Source organism: Sciurus carolinensis, chromosome 14 (genome assembly GCF_902686445.1).
Source record: "Sciurus carolinensis chromosome 14, mSciCar1.2, whole genome shotgun sequence".
Lineage (NCBI taxonomy): Eukaryota > Metazoa > Chordata > Mammalia > Rodentia > Sciuridae > Sciurus > Sciurus carolinensis.
The window spans coordinates 11,213,872-11,227,151 of NC_062226.1; the positions used below are offsets into that span (position 1 = coordinate 11,213,872).

At 41.7% G+C, this 13,280-nt stretch overlaps 1 protein-coding gene across 4 annotated transcripts in view; it reads left to right on the forward strand.

Annotated features, from left to right (window-relative positions):
* Positions 1–313: 313 nt before the first annotated feature.
* Positions 314–13,280, forward strand: part of Strbp (spermatid perinuclear RNA binding protein) — a 151,430-nt gene continuing 138,463 nt past the window's right edge. For 3 of the 4 annotated variants that reach the window (XR_007105055.1, XR_007105056.1, XM_047525845.1), the window contains exon 1: positions 314–460. The gene's annotated coding sequence lies outside the window, so the exon portion shown is untranslated. The remainder of the gene's footprint in view (positions 461–13,280) is intronic. The other variant, XM_047525846.1, reaches the window with a different exon arrangement.

A 13,280-nucleotide genomic window follows, 5' to 3' on the forward strand; every position in this document is an offset into this window, starting at 1 on the left:
AACGGCTGGGGGCCAGGCGCAGGGAGGAAGGCGGGGACGCAGTTTACGTAGGCACTAGCTCGCAGGTGCATGAGGCCGCCGCCAGCGCGTGCTCCCCGCGCGCTCCCAGGTGCGCAGTTGGCGCAGGCGGCGGCGCGGCACGGCGACGGCGGGCGCTGGCCGGCGCTTTCAGGTGCGGCAGAGCGCGCGTGGAGGGGGCGCGCGGCGAGCGAGGGGCGGGCTTTCCGTTCCCCAGCAGCCGCGGGCCCGCCCCCCGGCCCGGCCAATGGGTGCGCTCGGCGGCGTCACGTGCTCGCCGCCGCCGCCGCCGAAGCGAAGACCGGAGCCGCGAGCGCCACCAGGGCAGCAGCCGCCGCAGCCGCCGCCGCTGGGCTGAGGAGCCGGAGACGCGGGCGGACGAGGTGGCGGCGGCGGCGGAGAGGGAGCGGGGACCGGGCGCGGGCAGAGCGCGGCGGCGCGGGTAGGCTGCGGCGGGGCAGGCGCCTGCGCGGCGGGCCGTCCCGGGCGGGCGGCGGTTGAGGCGGCGGTTGAGGCGGTTGGCGGTGCCGGCCGGGCCCCGCATTGTTTGTTGTGCGTCCTTAGCAGCGGCGGCGGCGGCCGAGTCGGAGAGCGGGGCGCAATCCCGGCCCCGCGGCTTCGGCATTGTGGCCGCAGCCGCCGTCGCGTTGCCGCGGTCGCTTCGGGCAAGGGCAGCGGGCAGCCTTCCTCACCTTCGGGGGATGGGGTCCCGGCCCTGAGCACCCGGAGGGCGTGGGCAGCGTGGGGGACGGGCGCCGGGAGCTCTGGGTCGGCTGGAGGGCTCCGGGCAGGTGTTGGAGGACATTGGGAGCAGGAACTGGGGGAGAGGCTTGTGGGGCGGGCAGAGGGTGTGGGTAGATTGGGGGAGAATGGAGGGTAGAGGGATCCAGCCCGAAGGAGGGTGGAGGGCCTTCGGGCAGGTTTGGGGAGCCTTTGGGGGCAAGGACGAGTGCGAGAGCGATGTAGGACATTCTGGCGGGTCGGGGGGACAGCGTATGGGGGTTCAGGAGGGTGTGAGGGGTTTGGGGAGGGCAAGGGGCGAACGGGGTGGCAATCGAAGGGGAGGACAGGGGACTCAAGGCAGAAATGGAAGGAGCCTAATGCCGGGTTAGTGTTGCGTGTGAGGGGCAGATCCTGGGAAGGCCACCCGAGGCGTGAAGGGGAATGGTGGAGGAGGGGGTCTGGGTAGCTGGCAGGCTGAGCTCGAAGAGCGAGGGAGGGCAGGAGGGCGCCTGGGGGTCTCCAGTGATGGAGAAGGAAATGGGGTGTTCAGGCAAGAGGTGTGTGCGAGTGTAGGCCCAGGGGCTCCAGGAAACCCGAGAGGAGTGGCTGGCCAGGAGGTGTGTAGGGAGACAGCAGGGGGTTGACATTCAAGGGTGAAGGGCAGGTGTTTGATCCTCAGGGGAAAAGGGAATGGGATGAAAGGGGCAGGGAGATTGAGCAGGGACTGAGTTTCAGGAGTTTGGGAGTGAATGGGGACAGTGAGGTCGGGTGATTTGGATGGAGAGAAGTTGTCTGGGTGGGGAGTGTGTGGTGCAGTTAACAGGCAGCTTAAGTGAGATGGAGGGTGTTCGTTTTGAGAAGTGTGGATGAAAATGGGGAGCAGCAGGACGGGAAACTTGGGAGGTTGAAGGGACACTGGAGGGAACAAGTGTGTGGGGCAGGATGGAGAGGTTATGAGGCTGTGGGTGGAAAGGAGGAGGGAAATGTTCTTGAAGTGGCAGGTGAGATGTGGGGACAGATGGAAATATTTCTGGGGCAGGAAGTGTGGAAAAGTTGAGATGGAGTGTGTGTGTGTGTGTGTGTGTGTGTGAAGGAAATCAGTAGGGATGGTGGTGGGATAGGGTTGAAGGGGAGGTGTACAGATTTGGAGTATCATGGGTAGAGGGAGGGAGGCACAGGTCTGGTTTGGGGCACTGTATGGAGAAGGAAGTGGAGAAAACAGGATGTTTTGGGGGAGAGGTTGTAAAGGAATGCATAGTACCTTTAATGGGTAGAGGAAGGGCAAGGTAGTGATGTGTGTGGGCAAGTCTGATTAGAAAAGAACAGGTGTATGGGTTTGGTGTGATGGTGGGGAAAGTAGAATGCAAAGGTTTAGGGCAGGAAATAACTAGGTTGAATAGAATTAGGAATATAGTTGACTTTTAAAGGAGTACAGAAGGTTCAAGGTACAGAAGTGTGGTGAGAGATTGAATGAGTCTTGGGAGTTTGAAAAGTCCAAAATTTTGAAGTCACTAAAGTATAAGGAAAGGCTGAGTGCAGAAGTTGGGGGCAGGGAACAACCAACTAAAGAGAGCATTACATTCTAAACTCAGAGAAACTGGAAATTGAGGGTAGGGACAGGGGATATGAATCCTGGAATGTTGTAAGTGGAAAATGGAGGGCATTAAACTATATACATATCTCAAAGTTCATACTGCTGGGATCAGAGAGATTAATCATGAAACCTGATCTTTAGTTTTGCAACCAGTGAATGGGGAATGGGTTAGGGAGAGTCAAGTGTCCCATTGAAGTTTGGAGGAAGTATGTGGTGTGTAGCCTCCTAGCATAATTGTCTGATGGGTGAACAGATAGAAGAGCCATACAGGGTCATGAGGAGTGCACCAAAAGTGAATGGAAATGGGATTGCAGCAGGTGCAGGGCAGATGTCTTTGTGAAACTGCAAGAGAACAGGAGTCCAGGGGCCATAACATTCAGGAGCTGTGTGTAAGAGAGGGAGGAAGGGATACCTTGGTGCAGTTTATCAGATACCCTAGTGCTTGCTGGGTAATGGGGCAGTATTTAGACATTGGGTGACGTAATATCTGAGTCTCATACTACAGGCTGACTGAAGGAATGTACACTCATCTCCTGAAGTGCAGAAATGGAGCCTTTTGACTCTTTCAAAGGGTGAATAAATGTTAACTAGGTTGTTGGCTTTTTCTCCCAAATAGTTCAAGTGAAATTTCATTGAGGTTTGTGAATTGCCTGGTATTTTGATTTGTGTTGCAGAGTGTGATGTTAGCTCTGTTGAGAAAAGACACCTTTGGGTCTGGGTGTACATATGACTGTCAGCTTGCCAGACACATTGAAAGTAACCTTTAGGAGTTTGAGCATAGACATTTCAGTGTTTTGTGGCTTGTGTTAGATTCTTTGGGATTTGAAAGGATTAAGCAAAGTGCTTTGAGATTGCAGGGTTTCCTCAAGTCTTGGAAAAGAACTTCTCTTTGGACAGTTGAAAATTAAGTCTTGTCAGATTTTGCTAAAAAGAAATTTCATCATGTTGCAGAAGTAACTTTGGTTGTCACTCTGTGGGCTTTGTACAGTGTAGTATGGTAACTACTCTGATTTCAAACAAATGGTCTGCTTTGGAAACCTGGGAGTTTTCTGGGTTAATAGTTTTCTTCTTTTGTTGATTTAGGAAGTATCTTAATGCAGCCATTGTATGTTCAAAGAATGTTTGAGTGGAATTAGGAATTTTGCCTCAACAAGGACTGGGCAAAACATCAAATTTTAAGTAATCTGAATTTGAGAAGGTAATGATTTTTTTTCCAAATACTTTTTAGTTGTTGATGGACCTTTATTTTATTTATTCGTATGTGGTACTGAGAATTGAACCCAGTGCCTCACACATGCTAGGCAAGTGCTATATACCACTGAGCTACAACCCCAGCTGGTAATGATTTTTAAAAATCCGAATTTTTTCATGAAATGTGCCATGCAGGCAGCAAAATAATGTTCAGAAGCATTGCTCTTTGATTTTTGGAGGGAAAGGTTTTTGAGTGTAGTATACTGTTGATTGGAACTCTTGGAGCATTTTGAGATTTGATATATATATTTAGAATATAATTTATAGGTAGCATATCTGGCCCCTTTGCTCCTTAACAGAGAATTTGTGCAGTAGGATATAAGATGAACAGATTGACCTTTGAAAATTCTAATACGGACGTTGTTTCCTTCTTGTGCATTTTAAGTTCATTTTGTTCATTTTATTGACTTAGGTTAAGTAGAACTTTCTTGCTCTAAATACTCATTTTTGGCATAGTATTATGATTATATGTATCGTTGAGATAATTTTCAGGCACTTTAAAATATCATCCTGAGTTTATGAACCAAGGAAGGCAGGTTATTTAAATTTTGTAGGATAAATAATTGGGTTCTGGTTTTATTTTCACTGTGACTTACTAGACAAGACACTTAATCCCTTTGTTCTTGTTTCTCCCTCCAGAAACCTGACTCTTTATCTACCTCCCAAGAGTATTGAGATGGTTTATATAAAACAAGTTTATGTCTTTTTGGAAGACCAGAACTATGTAAATATGGGAATATACGTTCATTTCTTTACCTCTGTACCCCAACCCTACAGCCTTTAGACAGGTTAGATATTAATTAGTGCTTCAGAATTTGCCATTAGGTGAAGTGATTTGTTGTGAGAAACTTGGTAAGAAATGGAGACTTCTTTGAACATCAGAGATGTCTGCAAATTGAAGGTTGTTCATGGTTTATAACGTACTTACCTTTTCTGGCTTAATAACTGCAGGTGAGTGTTGATGTTGATTTGAATTCTTCAGCCCCAGCAGAAGTTTGTGAGAGATAGTCTGAGTTCTAGCTGTAAGCCCAAGAACATTTCTAGGCATAATTTTCAGAGACAATACATCTCTATTCCAGTGAATTCAGTTCTTAAATTAGGAATAATAAATATCATACATTTCTTTCTTTCTTTTTTTTTTAATATCATACATTTCATATATACTTTGCAGAGAATTGATTCTCAGTGGCATGAGCAGAAAAATAGAACTGTTGCTTCTGCCAGAGCCATTAAGCTTCCTTGTTCTGATTTCTTGAATACTTTTTTTCCTTTTTAAATTTTAGTTATGAAGTCATTCCCCACCATTGAATATCTCCAAGTTCATCAACAGGGTATGCTGTGTTTGATGAGGAATGATTTTTTTAAATGGGTTTTTCAATATTGTGTTTGGTTTACTAGTTGTAAAGAGCCTCCAGATGCTAGTCATGACTGACAGTGCAAAAATGTAAATAGTAAGTTGCTTTATTAGACATTAATTTGCCTTGAACTTGGCAACACCTATCTCTGATTAGTAGTTTCAGTGTGATAGCTGATCTACTCTAATAGTTTACTGTCTTATATAACATGTTTGGCCCTTATTACCCATCTTAGTGCTCTTCTGTTTTCATTTGTTTTGCACAGGTTCTTTTACTGAAAGATTGTTTTCCAAAAATTTGTTTAGTTCTAGAAAAGCTGTGGTAGCTAACCACAAGTATCTTCATACTCCCCTGTCATTTTAGAAAACTGTTTATTGAGAAATGTAAGTTAAATTTTTATGTCAGTTAAAACAAAGAAGGTAGAACTGGGTGTCATGGCTTGCACCTGTAATCCCATTGACTCAGGAGACTGATGCAGGAGGATCTCAAGTTCGAGGCTAACCTCAGCAATTTAGTGAGGCCCTAAGCAATTTAGCAAGACCATGTCTCGAAATAAAAAGGGCTGGGAATATAACTCAGTGGTAAAGCACCCTGGGTTCATTCCCCAGTACCAAAAACCAAACCCAACCAAACAAAAACAAATAAAAAGCCAAATAAAATAATGAGGCTACATTAATGGTGATATAGATAAAATGTTTTGAGCCTGAAAAGTCTGTTAATATTTAATACAGCTTTTAGTTCTTACATGGAATACTCAGGTGTCCAAATGACCATCTGATTTGTCACTTTCATGCCTAATTTGAAATATTTTTTTTCCTAAGAGTCATTTAAGTGCACCATGTTTCTGAAGTATAGTACCTACCTCATGAAAGATTCTCCATACATACGTGTGGCTGAGTGAATGAAGCAGTTCTAAATTCTAGTTATTTGATATTCACATTCTTCTGACAACCAACACTATGTAAAACTTCTGCTTTCTTTAGTTAATGTTCGTACAACTTGAAAGGTTACAGTTGATTATATCAATAATAAAATCACAGTATTGCATTGTGTGACTGCATGGTTCATTTCCATTTGAAAAGTGAGAATTCTGCAGCAGGTTGTGTAATAAATTCTCAGGCATTTCTAGGTCATGGATAAGATGTAGTTTGTTACCATACCTGCAGAATTTCCTGTTCTCTGCAGTTTTCCAGGTGCTAGGATTTTTCACAGTGTTCTCTTGGGCAGATCAGCCGTTTGTTTATGAGTTTAATTTAACCAAGTTAGTTCTGTTGACATACAGTGACTAGTAATTATTCTAAAGGTATCTCTAGATTTTTTTTTTTTTTTAAGTATGACTCTTTTACTAAGCCTGTTTTGCCAGTTTAATTGAAAGCATGCATTGGCATTTAGATTCAGAAGCATGTTTTGTGTCATACTTAAGATTTCTTAATACTCAGTAATCCTTCTCTAGATAGATTTTTTTTTTTTTTTTTTCTTTTAAGCCTTTTTGGGGTGCTGGTGATTGAACCCATGGCCTTGTGCTTGGGAGGCAAGCACTCTAGCAACTGAGTTATATCCCCAACCCTGCTTCTTTTTTTTAAATGTGTTTTAGTTGTAGATAGACCTTTGTTTTATTAGTTTGTTTATAGGGGATGCTGAGAATTGAACCCAGTGCCTCACACATGCAAGGCGAGTGCTCTCCCACTGAGCCACAACTCCAGCCCTAGATAGATTGGTTCTTAAAGTGAAGATGAAGTCTGTAACTTTGGTTATGTTTAGTCAAGCCTAACGGAAAATCAGTGTGTTTTAAGATAACCAGCTGCTAGGTGTAGTGACATAAACCTGTAATTCCAGCTACTTGGGAGGCTGAGACCGGGGATTGCAAGTAAAACAACAAAACAAAACCGACTGGGGATATGGTTCAGTGGTAGAACATCCTTGGGTTCAAATCGCAGTCCCGGGGGAGGATTGGTGGTACCTTGGGTGGAGGGGAGTGGGAAAACAACTAGATAGTGACCTAATAAAGAAGTAGTTTATTTTCAAACTTAAGATGGAAGCAGTTCATTCTTAAGATTTTACAATTCCAAGTAAATTGGAAACTCATCTAACATTGCATCTAATCGTAGGCTTTTCTGTACAGCTTAGCCAGCCTACATTTTAACCCAATGAAGTTTGGGTAATGGGTAGTTGTTGAATTAAATAACTGTGGATAGATTACTCAGCTTTGGTTGGCAAAGCTAATGAACAAGAGGAAAAAATATTACAGTTTTGATATAGGTTAGTGTTCATGAACATGGTGTTCATGTTTTCAGTTGTTTTTGAAGTAGCTGTGAATAAACTTAAAAAGTTAAGGTTAGCATGGAAGAACAGATATCAAACATATTACTAATGAGGGTTTTTAAAAAGGTGGTATCTTAAAAGTAATTATTGTGATGTTTTCTGATCTGCCAGCGTTGTGTAAATGTTGTGGAATTACACAAAATTGACTTTTGAAATTGGTCAGTATTATGTTTAGTGATGTCCTTTATTTGTAGAACTCAGAGTTTATATACCTGGACTTTGGTCTCTATAATAGCTGTGTAATGTAGAAGAATATTACATTTGGAGAAATGGAGGTACAAGGAATTGACTCTAGAGCAGAGAGGCAGACTTTCAGATTACCCTTTCAGAAGTTGTGTGTACAATTCCTGTTAGTCCCTGCTTTGTTAAGGAAGGTAGATTGGTTGAGCAAGTTTGAAACATGCTGCTTTCATTGAAGGTGTTCAAAGACTGCATGGGATAATGCTTAGCCCTGTTATGAAGCTTAGGGTGCCAGGATTATGGAAATAGTAGTGATTCTAAGAAAAAGACTGACACTGGGTGAACTCTCCTTATGGGTTTGCCCAGAGCACTTGTAACCTTGATTGGTGTGTTATAAGAAGAATGGTTTGGATACTAGAAAACGTGGCTTTGAGGTCTAATCTTGTTGTTTATTAGTTGTCTCTTTCTTCATGTCTAAAATTGCAATAAAATCCCTAATGTGTAAAGTGAGGATTAAAGAAGAAAATTATAAGTTGCAAAGCATATAACATATAACATTTTTTTGGGGGGGGTAATCAGGGATTGAACTCAGGGACACTCGACCATTGATCCACATCCCCAGCCCTATTTTGTATTTTATTTAGAGACAGAGTCTTACTGAGTTGCTTAGTGCCATGCTGTTGCTGAGGCTGGCTTTGAACTTGCCATCCTCCTGCCTCAGCCTCCATATAACATTGTTATCAAAGGAAGGACTAAGCAGAATTAAGGGCAGTTTTTGAAAGTGTGTGGAAATTTGACTCAGAATGTCCTGTAATGTACATAAAAGGGAATAGTACTGTGAATTTCCACATACCCATCAACCAGCTTAAATAGTTGCAAGCATTTTGCTGTCCTTATTTCATGGTCCTTCACTCATGACCATATTTATGTGTTTTTGTTTTCTTTTTTTTTTTTTGTAGTGTTCACGTGTTGCGTGCACACCCTTCCATCCATTAATACCTTTTTTTTTTTTTTTTTTTTTGGTGGTGCTGAGGATTGAAACCAGGGCCTCATGCATGCTAGACAAATGCTTTACCACATCCCCAGCCCCTTTACGACTTTTACACATATTTCTAACTAATAAGAACCTAAGAAACAACCAGAAAACTCTTAACCTTCCTCCCAATTAACAATAATTTTTTAAAAGCATTTTACTTATTTATTTATTCTTAGATGTTGACAGACCTTTATTTTATTCATTCATTTTTATGTGGTACTGAGAATTGAACCCAGTGCCTCACACATGCTAGGCAAGTGCTCTGCCACTGAACCACAACCCCAGCCCCAATTAACAATAATTTTTAATCCTATACTCAGAAAGACCGGAATTTCAAACATAACTTTACTACTGTGCTTTGTGCATTAAGCATATTACTTGTGCTCTCTGAGCTTCTGGTTCCTTATCTGTAACATGTAGATAATGCCTTATCAAGTTATTTTGAGCTTAAATGAAATAATACACAAAATGCTTGACACAAATGTTCTCAGTAAGTAGCCCAACCTCTCTTTTGAGCCTCCTTATGGCATGCGAATTTCCCTTCTTTAGTATTGCAAAGGTAATAGTTTTCTGGAATTATTGTCCACCAGCCTAATGAAATTTTTCCTTCCTTGGGCTATTTGAGTCTTCTAGTGAAAACAGTTAAAATGTTTATTCTCTCTCCTGAAATATCATCATTTTCCTATAAAAGTATCTTCCACTTCAGCACACATGTACTGTATTTTGTTTCTGTATGGTTTTTTTTTTTTTTTTTTTTTTTTTTTGTACCAGGACCGAATTCAGGGGCACTCAACCACTGAGGCACATCCCCAGCCCTATTTTGTATTTTATTTAGAGACAGGTTCTCACTGAGTTGCTTAGCACCTCGCTTTTGCTGAGGCTGGCTTTGAACTCGAAATCCTGCCTCAGTCTCCCTTGGTGCTGGGATTACAAGTGTGTGCCACTGTTATATGTGTATTTTTAACAACTCTTTTTTGATTACACTATCTCTTCTAGCTACCCCCCAGTTTCTCTGCTTCCCTTTGTTGCAAAACTTGTTGAAAAAGTTGTTTCTATTCAACTTCAGTTTACCTATTCTTTCCTGAACACGCTGTAGTGAGAGACTTCCAGCTCTATCACTCTGATGAAACTGCTTGTCGAAACCACGAAGTTTAATTCATCTGTGGCAACATTTCACACAATGGATGCCTGCCTTCTTGAAATACTTTTCTGCTTTGGTTTATAGGTTACCACATTCCTGGTTTTTGTGTACCTCTCAGTCTGCTTTGTGGTTCTTCTTTATTCTTTATTTCTGCCCCCCTACTGAGGATTGAACCCAGTGATACTTTACAATAGAGCTACAGCCCCAGCTCTTTGCATTTAGTTAGTTTTTAAAATTTTGAGACAGGGTTGCTAAGATGCCAGGGTTAGCCTCCAACTTCTGATCCTCCTGCCACCACCTCCTGAGTAGCTGGTTTTACAGGTGTGTGCCATTGTGTCTGGCACTCCTGCCTCTTAATATTGAACCATCCCATAGGGTGTCATTTCTTTATTCTCATTCCCTTGGTGCTCTCTTCCAATATCATCCAAGCTCATGGCTTTAAATATCATGTATGTGCTGATGACTCTTACATTTTTTTTTTTTTTTTCTAGCCTGGAACTCCAGGCTATCCTACTGAAATTATATCTCTCCCTAATATATTTTCTTGGCATCTCACATAAAATCTTACATTGAATTTGTCCCAAACCAGTCATTTTAAGATAGTATTTTTCACATATTGAAATCAGGCTGCATTTATCATTAAAGGCATTGAATAATTGTTCAGGTGACAGCTATGACACTGTTGTCATTACCTCAGTGTATGCAAACTTGTTTTGCCTGTGTATATTGTTGTACACCTCAGTTGAGTTATGTATCTTTCTTTCTCTCTCTTTTTTTGGTACTGGAGATTGAACCCAGAGATGCTTTACCATGAGCTACATCCCCAGCATCCCGTCTTTTTTACTTTTTTTTTTTTTTTTGCGGTACTGGGGATTGAACCCAGAACCTTGTGCTTGCAAGGCAAGCTCTCTACCAACCGAGCTGTATCCCCAGCCCTCTTTTTTACTTTTTGAAATTTGAGACAGGGTCTCACTAAGTTGCTGAGACTGGCCTGAAACTTGAGATTCTCTTGCCTCAGCCTCCCAAGTTGCTGGGATTACAGGTGTATTACATGACTGGTCTTTTGTACATACTAAACTCCTTATCTTTACCCTGTCCTGTCTTTTTATTGTCCTTACTGTCTTCCACATCTCAGTTACGTAGCATTTTCATCTTTTCAGTTTCTCAGGTCAAAACTTAGACTCATCCTTTATTTACTTTCTGTTACACATCACATCTAATCCACCACAAAATCATGCCAGCTCTGTCTTCAAAATATATCCAGACTCTGGCCATTTTTCATCATTTCACCGGTCTAAGCCTAAATTAGCTTGTCTGAATTATTGCAGTAGCCACTTTTGGCTCCTTCCCTCTTATAGTCTATTCTCAATATAGTAGCAAGAGTGATCCGTTTGGACTGGGAATGTAACTCAGTGGTAAAATATCCATGGGTTCAATCCCCAGTACACCAAAACAAACAAAAAATTCTTTTAAAAAGTAACTCGGATTTTCTCACCTTATCAAAATCATCTGGTGATTTCCCCATCTGGCTTAGAGTAAAAGGCCAAGTCCTATGAGGTCCTCATGTGATCTGATCCCTTCTTTGCTCTCTGACCCCCATCTTCTCTTATACTTTTTGCTTACTTCCTTCATGGTCTTCTTGCTATTCCTTTAACATGCCAGGCCTATTCCTATCTCAGGTCCTTTGCATTGATGTCAGATCCTCTGCCTTGAATGCTTTTCTCAGAGAATTGCTTAGGTCCATCTTAGAACCTATTCTCAGGGATACCATCTCTTACCACTCTATTAAAATGGCAGTTCCTCTGTTTCTGACTCTTGCTAGTTCCTTTTTTTGTCCATACCTCTTAAATCTTTTAATTTAGAATAGATTTTGCTTATTTTGTTAACTTTTCCCTCTCCACTTGAGTATAAACTCCATGAAGGCAAGAATTTATTGATCTTGTTTTCTGTAGTTTCTAAGTACTGGTAAAACAGTGCCTGACACTTAGCAGGCACTTGTATTATTGCAGTCTATTACTTGGTAAAGGATGCCATGTATTTTTATTTATTTTTATTAATTTTTATTTATTTATCCTAATTTTGAGCCCTTATTAAACCCTGTGCTGGTTACATGGGGATAAAGATAAAGTATACATAGACCTTTACCTTTCAGAGCCTATATTCTGTTTAGGGGAAATGATAGCATGTACTTACAAAAATTAAAGGTGAGTACCCAAGAGATAAAATGGACTGGGAATTTAGATGACAACCCCCACCACCCCTTTCTGTGGTGCTGGGAATTTTGTACCAAGGGCCTTGCCCCTGCTAGGTAAGAACTCTTACCACTGAGCTACATCCCAGCCCTGGCTCATTAATGCAGAAGAACAAGAATTATTTCTGAGAGGAATAGGGAGAACCCTTAGAGGGTGTGGTATATGGTATACAATATTTGTGCAGAAGTTCTGGAAAACAGGTAGGGTTTGATTTTGAGAAAATGAAAAAGAGAATTCCATTTGGAGGCAATTAGCAAAATAGGACTGTTGAAGATTTGTATGGGAAATAAGTGGTTCATTTACTTAAAGATAAGGCAGTATGAAAGGGACTTAGTAGATTGTAAGTTTGGAGAGGAATGTTGAAGTCACTGATAGAAGGCCTTGCATGCAAGATAAGATATTCACACTATCTGTTAGCTGTATGGCTTCAGTGAAGGATATTATTAGGACTGTCTTTTAGTCTGACAATTTTACTGTGGAGAGAGAAACTGAAATGTATCCATTAAAGTGTTGTAATAGTTTGGGCTGGGGAGTAATGAGGAGAATTGAAGTGGGCAGAGAAAAGATGCTTGGAACAGATGAAAACTTGGTAACTGGATGTGAAGTTTGAGTGACAGGTCTGACAACTATGACATTTCAAATCTAGTTGATTGGGTGACCTGAACAGAAGTAGGAAATCCAAGATAAGTGAGATTGGGAGTTAATGTTGTTTGATTTTAGTATTGAGTTTGTAGACGTGATGACATCCAGGTGATAATTGTTCTAATGAAAGTAAGTGTGCATCTATGGCTTTGGTGCCTTCATTTTGATACAGATAACTGCTAGAAAGAGAAGACTCAATTACTGAATCTATTGATAGGGTTTCGCACCCTGCGAAAGAACATTTGGTATACCAATTTTCAGTCATTCCTCTGAAAACTTTAGGTAAAACACCGAGTAGTATAAGTCTTGTTACTTTACTTCTGCGTTTTGGCCTGAATCATGTAACTTCTCTTCTGCTTAGGAATAAGCACTGGTGTAGTATGCTGGGTTTTGGATAAAAGGATGGTATGTAAGATAGAGCTTTCTAGCTAATTGATTTGGAAATTTCTATCAAGTCATCTGTATTTTTCTTTTGAGTTGTGTTTCATTAGTTTTGCTAGATAAGTGTTCTAAAAGCCCCTCATATATTCTCAGCAGCTTGATACAATTTAAATGTTATCCTTTGAACTTAACTTTATTGCTGCTTCATTGGCTATAGCTAGCTAGGGTAGTGTCTGTCTTACCCCTTTGAAGACTACAGATGGGAGTTACCAACTAATAACCTTGATCACCTTGTTAAGGTGAAGGCACTGCTGATTTGAGTTAAAAAGTTTGTGTGATCATGCTATTCTCCCTTTTTAAAACCCCCTAGGAGATTGTGGAACCA